Source organism: Scyliorhinus torazame, chromosome 2, assembly GCF_047496885.1.
Source record: "Scyliorhinus torazame isolate Kashiwa2021f chromosome 2, sScyTor2.1, whole genome shotgun sequence".
NCBI lineage: Eukaryota > Metazoa > Chordata > Chondrichthyes > Carcharhiniformes > Scyliorhinidae > Scyliorhinus > Scyliorhinus torazame.
The window spans coordinates 225,488,992-225,499,655 of NC_092708.1; the positions used below are offsets into that span (position 1 = coordinate 225,488,992).

Below are 10,664 nucleotides of genomic sequence, written 5' to 3' on the forward strand. Positions count from 1 at the left end.
CTCAGCAATCTTTGTAATCTTCTGGAACACAGACCTCTAGACTGCTGTGAGACTCCAGATGTTCCTTTGAATACAGAGATTTGGAGCCAAGATGGCAGTACTCTGAGCTTCCATGGCAACAAACATGACTCTCATGACCTCGGTCTAAGCTTCCACTGAACCGCTGAGATAGGATAGCTTCTGCCTGTCCTGCAGTAAAAGCTGAGACATCAACCACCAGATACTGCATCATGACTGGATCTGCAAGTGCTCTCATGAAGTTAGCCGCTATTTCCGCACTGGAAAGGATGGACTCCAAACTCGACAGACCCCTGTGCTAATTCAGAGCCAGACTCCTCCATGCTCCTTGATATTGACAACAGGCTCTGTGGTCAGCTTGCCAAAGCTTCAAGCACCTTTGAGTGCATGTCCAACAGCTTTCTCCGTATGCTTCCTCATCAAAGTCTTCATCTGATCCTGTGTGGCAGAACTTGTCTGTGACCTTGCATTTCGGTCAGCTGGCACATGCATTACCCTGTGTAATACCCATGCATTACCCTTTGTGGAATTTAAAATACAGATGGAGGGTGAGAAGGTAAAATCAAACACTAGTGTTTTGTGCTTAAACAAAGGAAATTACAATGGGATGAGAGAAGAACTAGCTAAGGTAGACTGGGAGCAAAGACATTATGGTGAAACAGTTGAGGAACAGTGGAGAACCGTCCAAGCGATTTTTCACAGTGCTCAACAAAGGTTTATACCAACAAAAAGGAAGGACGGTAGAAAGGGGGAAAATCGACCGTGGATATCTAAGGAAAAAAGGGAAAGTATCAAATTGAAGGAAAAAGCATACAAAGTGGAAAAAATTAGTGGGAGACTGGAGGACTGGGAAATCTTTAGGGGCAACAGAAAGCTACTAAAAAAGCGATAAAGAGTAAGATAGATTATGAGAGTAAACTTGCTCAGAATATAAAAACAGATAGTAAAAGTTTCTACAAATATATAAAACAAAAAAGAGTGGCTAAGGTAAATATTGGTCCTTTAGAGGATGAGAAGGGAGATTTAATAATGGGGGATGAGGAAATGGCTGAGGAACTGAACAGGTTTTTTGGGTCGGTCTTCACAGTGGAAGACACAAATAACATGCCAGTGACTGATAGAAATGAGGTGATGACAGGTGAGGACCGTGAGAGGATTGTTATCATTAAGGAGGTAGTGATGGGCAAGCTAATGGGGTTAAAGGTAGACAAGGACAGCACGGTAGCATTGTGGATAGCACAATTGCTTCACAGCCCCAGGGTCCCAGGTTCGATTTTGGCTTGGGTCACTGTCTGTGCGGAGTCTGCACATCCTCCCCGTGTGTGCGTGGGTTTCCTCCGGGTGCTCCGGTTTCCTCCCACAGTCCAAAGATGTGCAGGTTAGGTGGATTGGCCATGATAAATTGCCCATAGTGTCCAAAATTGTCCTTAGTGTTGGGTGGGGTTACTGGGTTATGGGGATAAGGTGGAGGTGTTGACCTTGGGCAGGGTGCTCTTTCCAAGAGCCGGTGCAGACTCGATGGGCTGAATGGCCTCCTTCTGCACTGTAAATTCTATGATAATCTATGAAAGTCTCCTTGCCCTGATGGAATGCAGCCCAGAGTGCTAAAAGAGATGGCTAGGGAAATTGCAAATGCACTAGTGATAATTTACCAAAATTCACTAGACTGCGGGGTGGGCCCTGCGGATTGTAAATTAGCAAACGTGACACCACTGTTTAAAAAAGGAGATAGGCAGACAGCGGGTAATTTTCGGCCAGTGAACTTAACTTCGATAGTAGGGATGATGCTGGAATCTATTATCAAGGAAGAAATAGCGAGGCATCTGGATGGAAATTGTCCCATTGGGCAGACGCAGCATGGTTTCATAAAGGGTAGGACGTGCCAAACTAATTCAGTGGAAATTTTGAGGACATTACCAGTGCATAAGATAACAGGGAGCCAATGGATGTGGTATATTTGGATTTCCAGAAAGCCTTTGACAAGGTGCCACACAAAAGGTTGCTGCATAGGATAAAGATGCATGGCATTAAGGGGAAAGTAGTAGCATGGATAGAGGATTGGTTAATTAATAGAAAGCAAAGAGTGGGGATTAATGGGTGTTTCTCTGGTTGGCAATCAGTAGCTAGTGGTGTCCCTCAGGGATCAGTGTTGGGCCCACAATTATTCACAATTTACATAGATGATATGGAGTTGGGGACCAAAGGCAATGTGTCCAAGTTTGCAGACGACACTAAGATGAGTGGTAAAGCGAGGATACTGGAAGTCTGCAGAGGGATTTGGATAGGCTAAGTGAATGAGCTAGGGTCTGGCAGATGGAATACAAGGTTGACAAATGTGAGGTTATCCATTTTGGTAGGAATAACAGCAAAAGGGATTATTATTTAAATGATAAAATATTAAAACATGCTGCTGTGCAGAGAGACCTGGGTGTGCTAGTGCATGAGTCGCAAAAAGTTGGTTTACAGGTGCAACAGGTGATTAAGAAGGCGAATGGGATTTTGTCCTTCATTGCTAGAGGGATGGAGTTTAATACTAGGGAGGTTATGCTGCAATTGTATAAGGTGTTAGTGAGGCCACACCTGGAGTATTGTGTTCAGCTTTGGTCTCCTTACTTGAGAAAGGATGTACTGGCACTGGAGGGTGTGCAGAGGAGATTCATTAGGATAATCCCAGAGCTGAAGCGGTTGGATTACGAGGAGAGGTTGAGTAGACTGGGACTGTACTTGTTGGATTTTAAAAGGATGAGGGGGGATCTTATAGAAACATATAAAATTATGAAGGGAATAGATAGGATAGATGCGGGCAGGTTGTTTCCACTGGCGGGTGAAAGCAGAACCAGGGGACATAGCCTCAAAATAAGGGGAAGTAGATTTAGGACTGAGTTTAGGAGGAACTTCTTCACCCAAAGGGTTGTTAATCTATGGAATTCCTTGCCCAGTGAAGCAGTAGAGGCTCCTTCAAATGTTTTTAAGATAAAGATAGATAGTGTTTTGAAGAATAAAGGGATTAAGGGTTATGGTGTTCGGGCCGGAGAGTGGAGCTGAGTCCACAAAAGATCAGCCATGATCTAATTGAATGGGGGAGCTGGCTCGAGGGGCCAGATGGCCTATTCCTGCTCCTAGTTCTAATGTCTTATGTTCCCTGGCCTGGACTGCAGTCCACTTTCGCCCAGAGACTCTCCACCTTCTGTCATCAAGCAGTTTCAACATTTGAGGATAACAGAGTCAAGTGCCTTCAGGACAAGCAAGCATGACGCAAAACTTTATCCATCCCTCTATCACTGACCTCAAATGCAATATTGTCAATTGTATATACAAATGAATACATATCCTAACGTCATACATGAGATGACATCGATCTGGACTGTAAGCCAGTCATTTTTTACTTGCTGAACACTTATCTGTTGAATTACAGGAGAATCCGTCATACTATCTTATATCTTGCAGAAGAGGCATATGTTGGTTGCTACATTGTGCAGTCATCCTAAAGGACTTATTAGTAATGTAATATACTGCACTCATGTTAAATAGTAATTTGAGAATAATAAGTGGAGCTGTGAGAGGCTTCTGGGTATTAAGAAATATTGAGACAAATATTTCCTCAAGTATGGCTAACATCCACATTAATTATTTACATACAAAATAATACCTGGCAGTCACAAAGCTGTAACCTGATTGAGATAGGATAAGGGAAAGTAAAGAAGTTTAAAATACCATTTCAATTGAATTTTAAATTGCTCCCAGAAATGTCACTTAAAAGAATGACAAAATTTGGATCAAACATTTGGTCTTTCTTTTTATTCATTCACGGGATGTAGGCGTTGCTGGCTGGGCCAACATTTATTGCCCATTACTGAGGGCATTTAAGAGTCAACCAAATTGCTGTGGATCTGGAGTCACATGTAGGCCAGACCAGGTAAGGATGGTAGATTTCCTTCCCTAAAGGACATTAGTGAACCGGATGGGGTTTTGCGACAATCGGCAATAGTTTCATGGTCACTTTTTAGGGTTTTAATTCCAGATTTTCTTTTTCATTGAATTCAGATTTCACCATCTGTCATGGCGGGATTTGAACCCAGATCTCCAGAGCTTGACTCTGGGTTTCTGGATTACTAGTCCACAATACCACTACGCCACTTTGTCCACAGGAGCAGTGATCTAATATCCAATATCTGATCTAATATCTGATTATGTGTCTCAGTGTCATACTCTATTTTATAATGCTACTGGAAAGCACCTTGAAATATTTGATTATGTTCAATATAAGTTATTGATTTTATGCAACTTAAGTCCATCATTCTACCTGTGATAACAAAGGTCTGTGCTTTGACATAAAGTAGGATATTCATACCCTTTCTTATGAAACAATTAGGAGATTTCATACACATATCTGAGAAAAGGATTTCATTCTTTTGTGCTGTGGATACTTATGCACTAAACAGGGTGATATCATGACCAGTACAGACCTGGAGGGCTGAAGGGCCTGTTCCTGTGCCGTATTGTTCTTTGTTCTTTAAACGGTTCTCTTTCTAAAACAATAATACTTCAGGAACCTTTGTGTGCTCATATGAAGACTTCAGGACCAGTGAATGTAGGCTAAATATTGTTTGTTTATTCTAATAATTATTCAGATACATTTACACTAAAGGTTTGATGTGGTTCTGGAAATGATTTCAGGAGCGTAAATTCAGAGTCATGATTCAGTCTGACTAGAGTGAAAAATATCAAAACATTTCATAAAATGTCAATCTGGTGTGCTGTCAAAACTCACTGCAAAGAGAAATTAATTAGGACAGTTAAAGATCTTGCAAAGCAGGATGAAGTAAGGTAAGGTAAAGTCGCCATAGTCCCAGATGACCATAGGCTGCTTTCCCCCTTTTGAGGGGGAGAGCTGACTGGTGGTGATTTAACCTGAGGATCACGACACCTCAGGCGAGGGGCAAGGTTGAGAAGGTGGAAGGCCCAGGACGAAGTAATATATGTAATGCCCAGGTCATATTAGACTGATTGCATTGTAAATACAACTTCAGGTACTTCCCCCACAATCAACAATAAAACAATATATATGCAATTATCAATTCTTACTTTTTTTGTTGCATGAGAGTTCTATACATTATACTTTCCCATTTATATCCACATCAGATAGACAGTCTCCAGAGCCCCATTTGTAAAATACAAAGTCCAGTGTTTATGTGCATGCACAGAGGGTCACACTTGAATGCTTGCCATTCACATTCAAGGCACTGAGGCCTGGGGAACAAGTTTAAAGAAATGCAAATATAATTTTCTCTATTGAAAAATGAACAGACTCTCAATGTAAAAAGAAATAGGCAGTTCCTGCAGGCTCATTAAGTACTTTTCAACTAAAATCTGCAGGAGCTTGTATTCTTTATATTCTTTTAGAATTGCACTGACATTTTCAATAGACCAAGACCATGAAATTCGTGGGACTTATGTCAATTCACTCGGGCAGCCAATGCCAAGGGCTGCTACCTGTATAACTTGCCTGATATTCTTAAATGGTATCAATAAGGAATTCCATTCCGCTCATACAGATGGTGACTCATAGTGTTGCCTGGTCTTAGGGAAATGAGGCACGTCTGTCCTGTTCTGTTAAAGGTTCACGTTGCTCAAAATATGAACAGATATTGGTGCAGAAAGGACATGAAGGCATTTGAATTAAAAACATAAAATGCTGGATAAACTCAGCAGGTCTGGCAGCATCTGTGGAGAGCGAAACAGAGTTATCGTTTTGAATCCATATGACCCAAACATATGGAACAAATGGGGAAGTTCCTGAACTGATTAGATTAAAGGATTGAGAAAAAATGTGGACGGAAATGGTGCAAATTCGAATCAAATCAGGTTCAGAAAGATAGAGAGTTAAAGAGAAAATGGATTAAGAGAAAAAAAAGGTAAAGAAAATGATTTTAATTATTACATTTTAAATTCTAAAAGTCTCCAAGAACAATTTACTACCTGTAGCAGTGAAACACCACAGTTTTAATTGTTCCCTTTCTGTGCCAAAGAGGCTAAGTGACAATGCAGAAAAATAAATTGTACCATTAGAAATATGCTTAGGTAGTTAAGTGCCCCAACTTTCTACAACATGAGTAATGGGCAATTTGTGTACAAATGCAGCAATTTCTTGAACTTCACGGGGAGGATGAAGGTGAGTGCAAATCGTCCTGCAACTTGGAGAGATTTTACTGAGTATATTTATCTTGCTGCAAATTGCTAAATAATTTGCATATTAGCATCTCAATGTTATTTTGGCAGCAGAATACAGCCCAGTGTATTGCACACATGCAAGGTAGCTGTGTTAATTTGTCCAGTGAAAAATACAGCCATCACAACACTGTATGATAATCTCAACACAGAAATTGAGCAGCCACATAACAGGCTCCAGAAAGCCAGTGACAGTCAGGAAAACCTGGTAAAATCGCCTTGGATGCGGCTCTTAAAATATTCAGTGAATTTAGCTTGCACTTGCCACTGGCTATGCGAGGCTCACTTGTTCAGAACCAATGGCATAAGGACTAATGAAAAAGAGAAATAGTGAACGCCTTCAATAACCGGTGACAAGACAATGTGCTGCAAGGAAAGATTACAAATAAATTGTTTGAAAGTAGCTTGCCTAAGGTCATGACAGCTTTGACGAGTGAGAAACATTATACAGTTTGCAGCTGGTTATGCTTAAACAGTGAGCAAAGCATTTCATTCACTTTGCATTGTAACTGTAAGAAATATATTTACCTTACAACAATTACTTTATTTGTACAAATGTATTTCTTTTAAAATGATAATTTAAAGCAAAAATTGTATTAAACAATATATATGTATGAAATATATCCTGGCATTTAACTTTCTTGGCTAATGTTTACATTTTGACATCTGTATCTAATGTATGTTTCGAAGTCATTAAGCAAATAATACAAAATGACGATTCTCTTTGTGTGGAATAGTTACCTTATGATCTTGAGGTCTTGTTTCATCAGGACTGTACACAATTATAACAAATCCTGGGTTGATAATATTTAATAGTGCACTTGTATTTGTCAAACGATATGATTGTAATTTTAAAACTAAAATGCTCCATATTTCTATTCAAATGTAAATATTTTAGAAAAGCAATATAAAATCTGAACAAATTTAGAACTTCTTCAAATAGTTAAAATAGATTTTCCAGCTTTTTTTTGGGGGGGGGGGTTAAAGTTTGCTGCTTTAGGTGATAAATCAATGGAGTGAAAATTATGCTGGTTCTAAAGGATGGATGATCCACCAAGACAGGCAAGTGCCCAAGCATTATTTCTACAGAGGGATGTTGGAGCGACATTTTCTGTTGAAGTATTTTGTAAGAATATCAACATGTGCAGGCTTTAAATATATTTCCTGGCTAGTTTGATGATTATCAGTTAGACTGCTGTTCTAAAATTGTTTCTGAAAATCAGAACATAAATCTTGATCACTCTCCAGCAACATCCTTCTGCAGCAGTCCATTTTATTCACTTTATCTTGCCTAAACAAATTAAATTGGGAAAATTGATAACACATGCTTAAAAGCTGTTTTATTAGGGTTGTTTTATCATTTACAGTATTGTTGTCATCCAAATTTACGGTCAAAAGCCGAAAGCTACACTTTTATAGATTTGATAGTATTTAAGATATCAATTTGACTAGTGGCTGAGTGGTAACTAAAAAAACATGCAATGAAGCTTCTAGAATCTTAGTAGCTGGAAACTAAATTCAAATGCATTTGAGTTAATATGAAAATCTGCATTTTATCATAAAAGATATGCTTCAGTCCGCAGATAATTGCATAATCTAAATTAACTTCTTTAATAGGAAATCAACGTTAAAACTTAAGAATATAGACCTCCATACGATTAATTGTAATTTTTTAAATAACTGCTAGGGTCATAATAGACCAGGTGCAATTTGTGATAACAAGTGACGTTAGATCCATTATTTATTTTTATTTGAAATTAAGGCTGGAGGAAAGGCCAGATTAAAAATTGTGAAAATGTTAACTTTCTAAGAACAAACTGTAAAAGATCTAAAAAGTACATGCAAAGCAAAGGTAAATTCTGTTACAGTTTGTGAAGTTAACAATTCCATTATTTTTTAGTTTGGACGAAACCAGTCACCGTTGCAGACATGAGAGCTTTTTGCCGACATCTGTCCTGATTCCGTTGAACAGACTGGAAATTGGAGAGTTGCAGGCAGTTTGGTTCAAAGAGAGGGAGAGAGAGAATTAATAATCTGCCGTATTCTGCTGGCATTGCATATAGTGGGCAAATCAGGTTCACACAAAGGCTCCCAATATAAGCGGTGGAGACCTGTGGCCGCTATTTTGTGGTCACTGGTTAGCAAACCACACTTGCTGCTTATCACACTTGCAGCTACCAAAGTTTATAGTGCACTTTTGCACTGCAATTTATGATGATACTGTGCATCATCGTTTATAAGGGAATTTGGAGCTGTGTGAACAAGGTTAGCAAAAGTTGACTCTTTAACCAATCAGATTAAAGAATCTTTGCTAAGTTATGCATTTTATTTTGTTTATATCTTCAACAATAATTAAAATCTGATGGAATGAAATGCCTCACTTATAAAAGTTTATTTTCAGTGCCAGAGATAATGTTGCCTGTAATTGAGATTCACAGTGCATTAAAAATTCACTTGCATTTGAAATGGCAAGCCATTTTCTGGCGTGTTTAGTAGGTATATACCACAACTTCAGTCTTTTGGAATGGTGAGGTTCCAATATAGTGATAGCAACTCTGTCAACAAACTTAATTGCAATTAAGAACACAGGAAATTGCTTAATAAGTGATTGCTGACACCTCATCATTATGCCCACCACAAAATCTAGCTTGCATGGCAACAAAGATCTCGGGCGGGATTATCCCCTACCTGGCGGGGCGGGGGTTTCCTGCGAAATGGAGTGGCGGGAACCACTCCAGCGTCGGGCCGCCCCAAAGGTGCAGAAGTCTCCGCACCTTTAGGGGCCAAGCCCTCACCTTGAGGGGCTATGCCCGCGCCGAAGTGGTTTGCGCTCTGCTGGCTGGCGGGAAAGGCCTTTGGCGCCATGCCAGCTGGGGCCGAAAGGTCTTCGCCGGGCGGCGCGGGAGCGTCAGCGGCTGCTGATGTCATCCCTGCGCATGCGCAGGGGAGTGGGTCTCTTCCGCCTCTGCCATAGTGAAGCCCATGGCAAAGGCGGAAGAAAAAGAGTGCCCCCACGGCACAGGCCCACCAGCGGATGGGTGGGCCCCGATCGCGGGCCAGGCCACCGTGGGGGCACCCCCCACGTCCCCCCCTCCCCAGGACCCCGGAGCCTGCCCGCGCCACCTTGTCCCGCCGTTCAAAAGGTGGTTTAATCCACGCTGGCGGGACAGGCATTTCAGCAGCGGAACTTCGGCCCATCGCGGGCCGGAGAATAGTCGGGGGTGGGCCCGCTGACCGGCGCGGTGCAATTCCCACCCCCGCCGAATCCCTGGTGGCGGTTGCTTCGGGACACGGCGGGTGCGGGATTCATGCCAACCCCCGTTGATTCTCCGTACCCCCCGACCTGAGTGTGTCAATTGCGTGATTCGAGGACAACTAGAAATGGAGTCAAGTTGGGGGAGTAGAGTGCAGCAGTTTTTCTTTTCAAAATTGCCTGGCCACCTTCCCATTTTTCAGCTTGGATGGGCATCAGGCAGTTGGAAAATTGCCTTCACTCTTTTGCTTTTAACCTGTGAAAGTAGCTTATTAATAAACGCTGTCCAACAAGTTTCTTGCATGGGTGGATCAAATACGGTGAGGGTGGACAGTCATCTGTATATTGCCACAACCCTTAAATGGATGTTCTGTCTTTATTAATCCAATGTTCATGTTCTGTTATCTATAGAAATGCTTAATTATGTGAATATTCGTATTGCATTGAGAAAAATGTTTTCAGTGCAATTTGTGATCACTTAAAATTCTATCAGTAACAAAGTCAATGGAGTACATATTGGGATATAATATTTGCAACAGTCATGAACAGAGGCTTTATACTCCCACTTGTTACTAGTAGATTTGATTTGATTTGATTTATTTGTTGTCACGTGTACCGAAGTACAGTGAAAAGTATTGTTCTGCTTACAGTGCAGGCAGATCGCCCCATGCGTGAAAACCTAGAACATACTATAACTAACGGTTAGAAAATATGTAGGAAGAAGATCTGTAGGGGAGAGCTCGCAGAGAGATGCCACGCTCCGGTGCCATCTTGGAATAAAAGATTCCTACGTTTTCTCATAGGTACACTTTGTTTTGTGTTTTTACAGGTCAAATCATTCATCTCTGCCTTTTAACAGACACATATTTATAGTCTATACTTTAGGAAACAATGGTACAGTGGTTTTAAAGTTTACTTGCAGTATATGGTGAAGTGAAACAAAAACCACTCACAGATATGAAGGAGAATCTGTTGCAGAAATGAAAAGGTTTTAGGGTGGAAATACTGAAGCAAAGAGAAAAGAAAAATGATCGATTTGAAAAAGGTTTTGCTCCTTCCCTTGCCTTTGGAACTTGTCATTAAATTCTGTCAACATTAATTTTCTAAAACCTTTTTTTAATACATTTGCAGTTGAAAACTGCCCCTGAGACCCAATTTCAAATGA

The 10,664-nt window shown here is 40.7% G+C and overlaps 1 protein-coding gene across 2 annotated transcripts in view; it reads left to right on the top strand.

Annotated features, from left to right (window-relative positions):
- The window catches only part of LOC140396150 (RNA-binding protein Nova-1), a 428,879-nt gene that overhangs the window by 414,717 nt on the left and 3,498 nt on the right, over nucleotides 1-10,664 (top strand). The gene's annotated exons all lie outside the window — the stretch shown is intronic.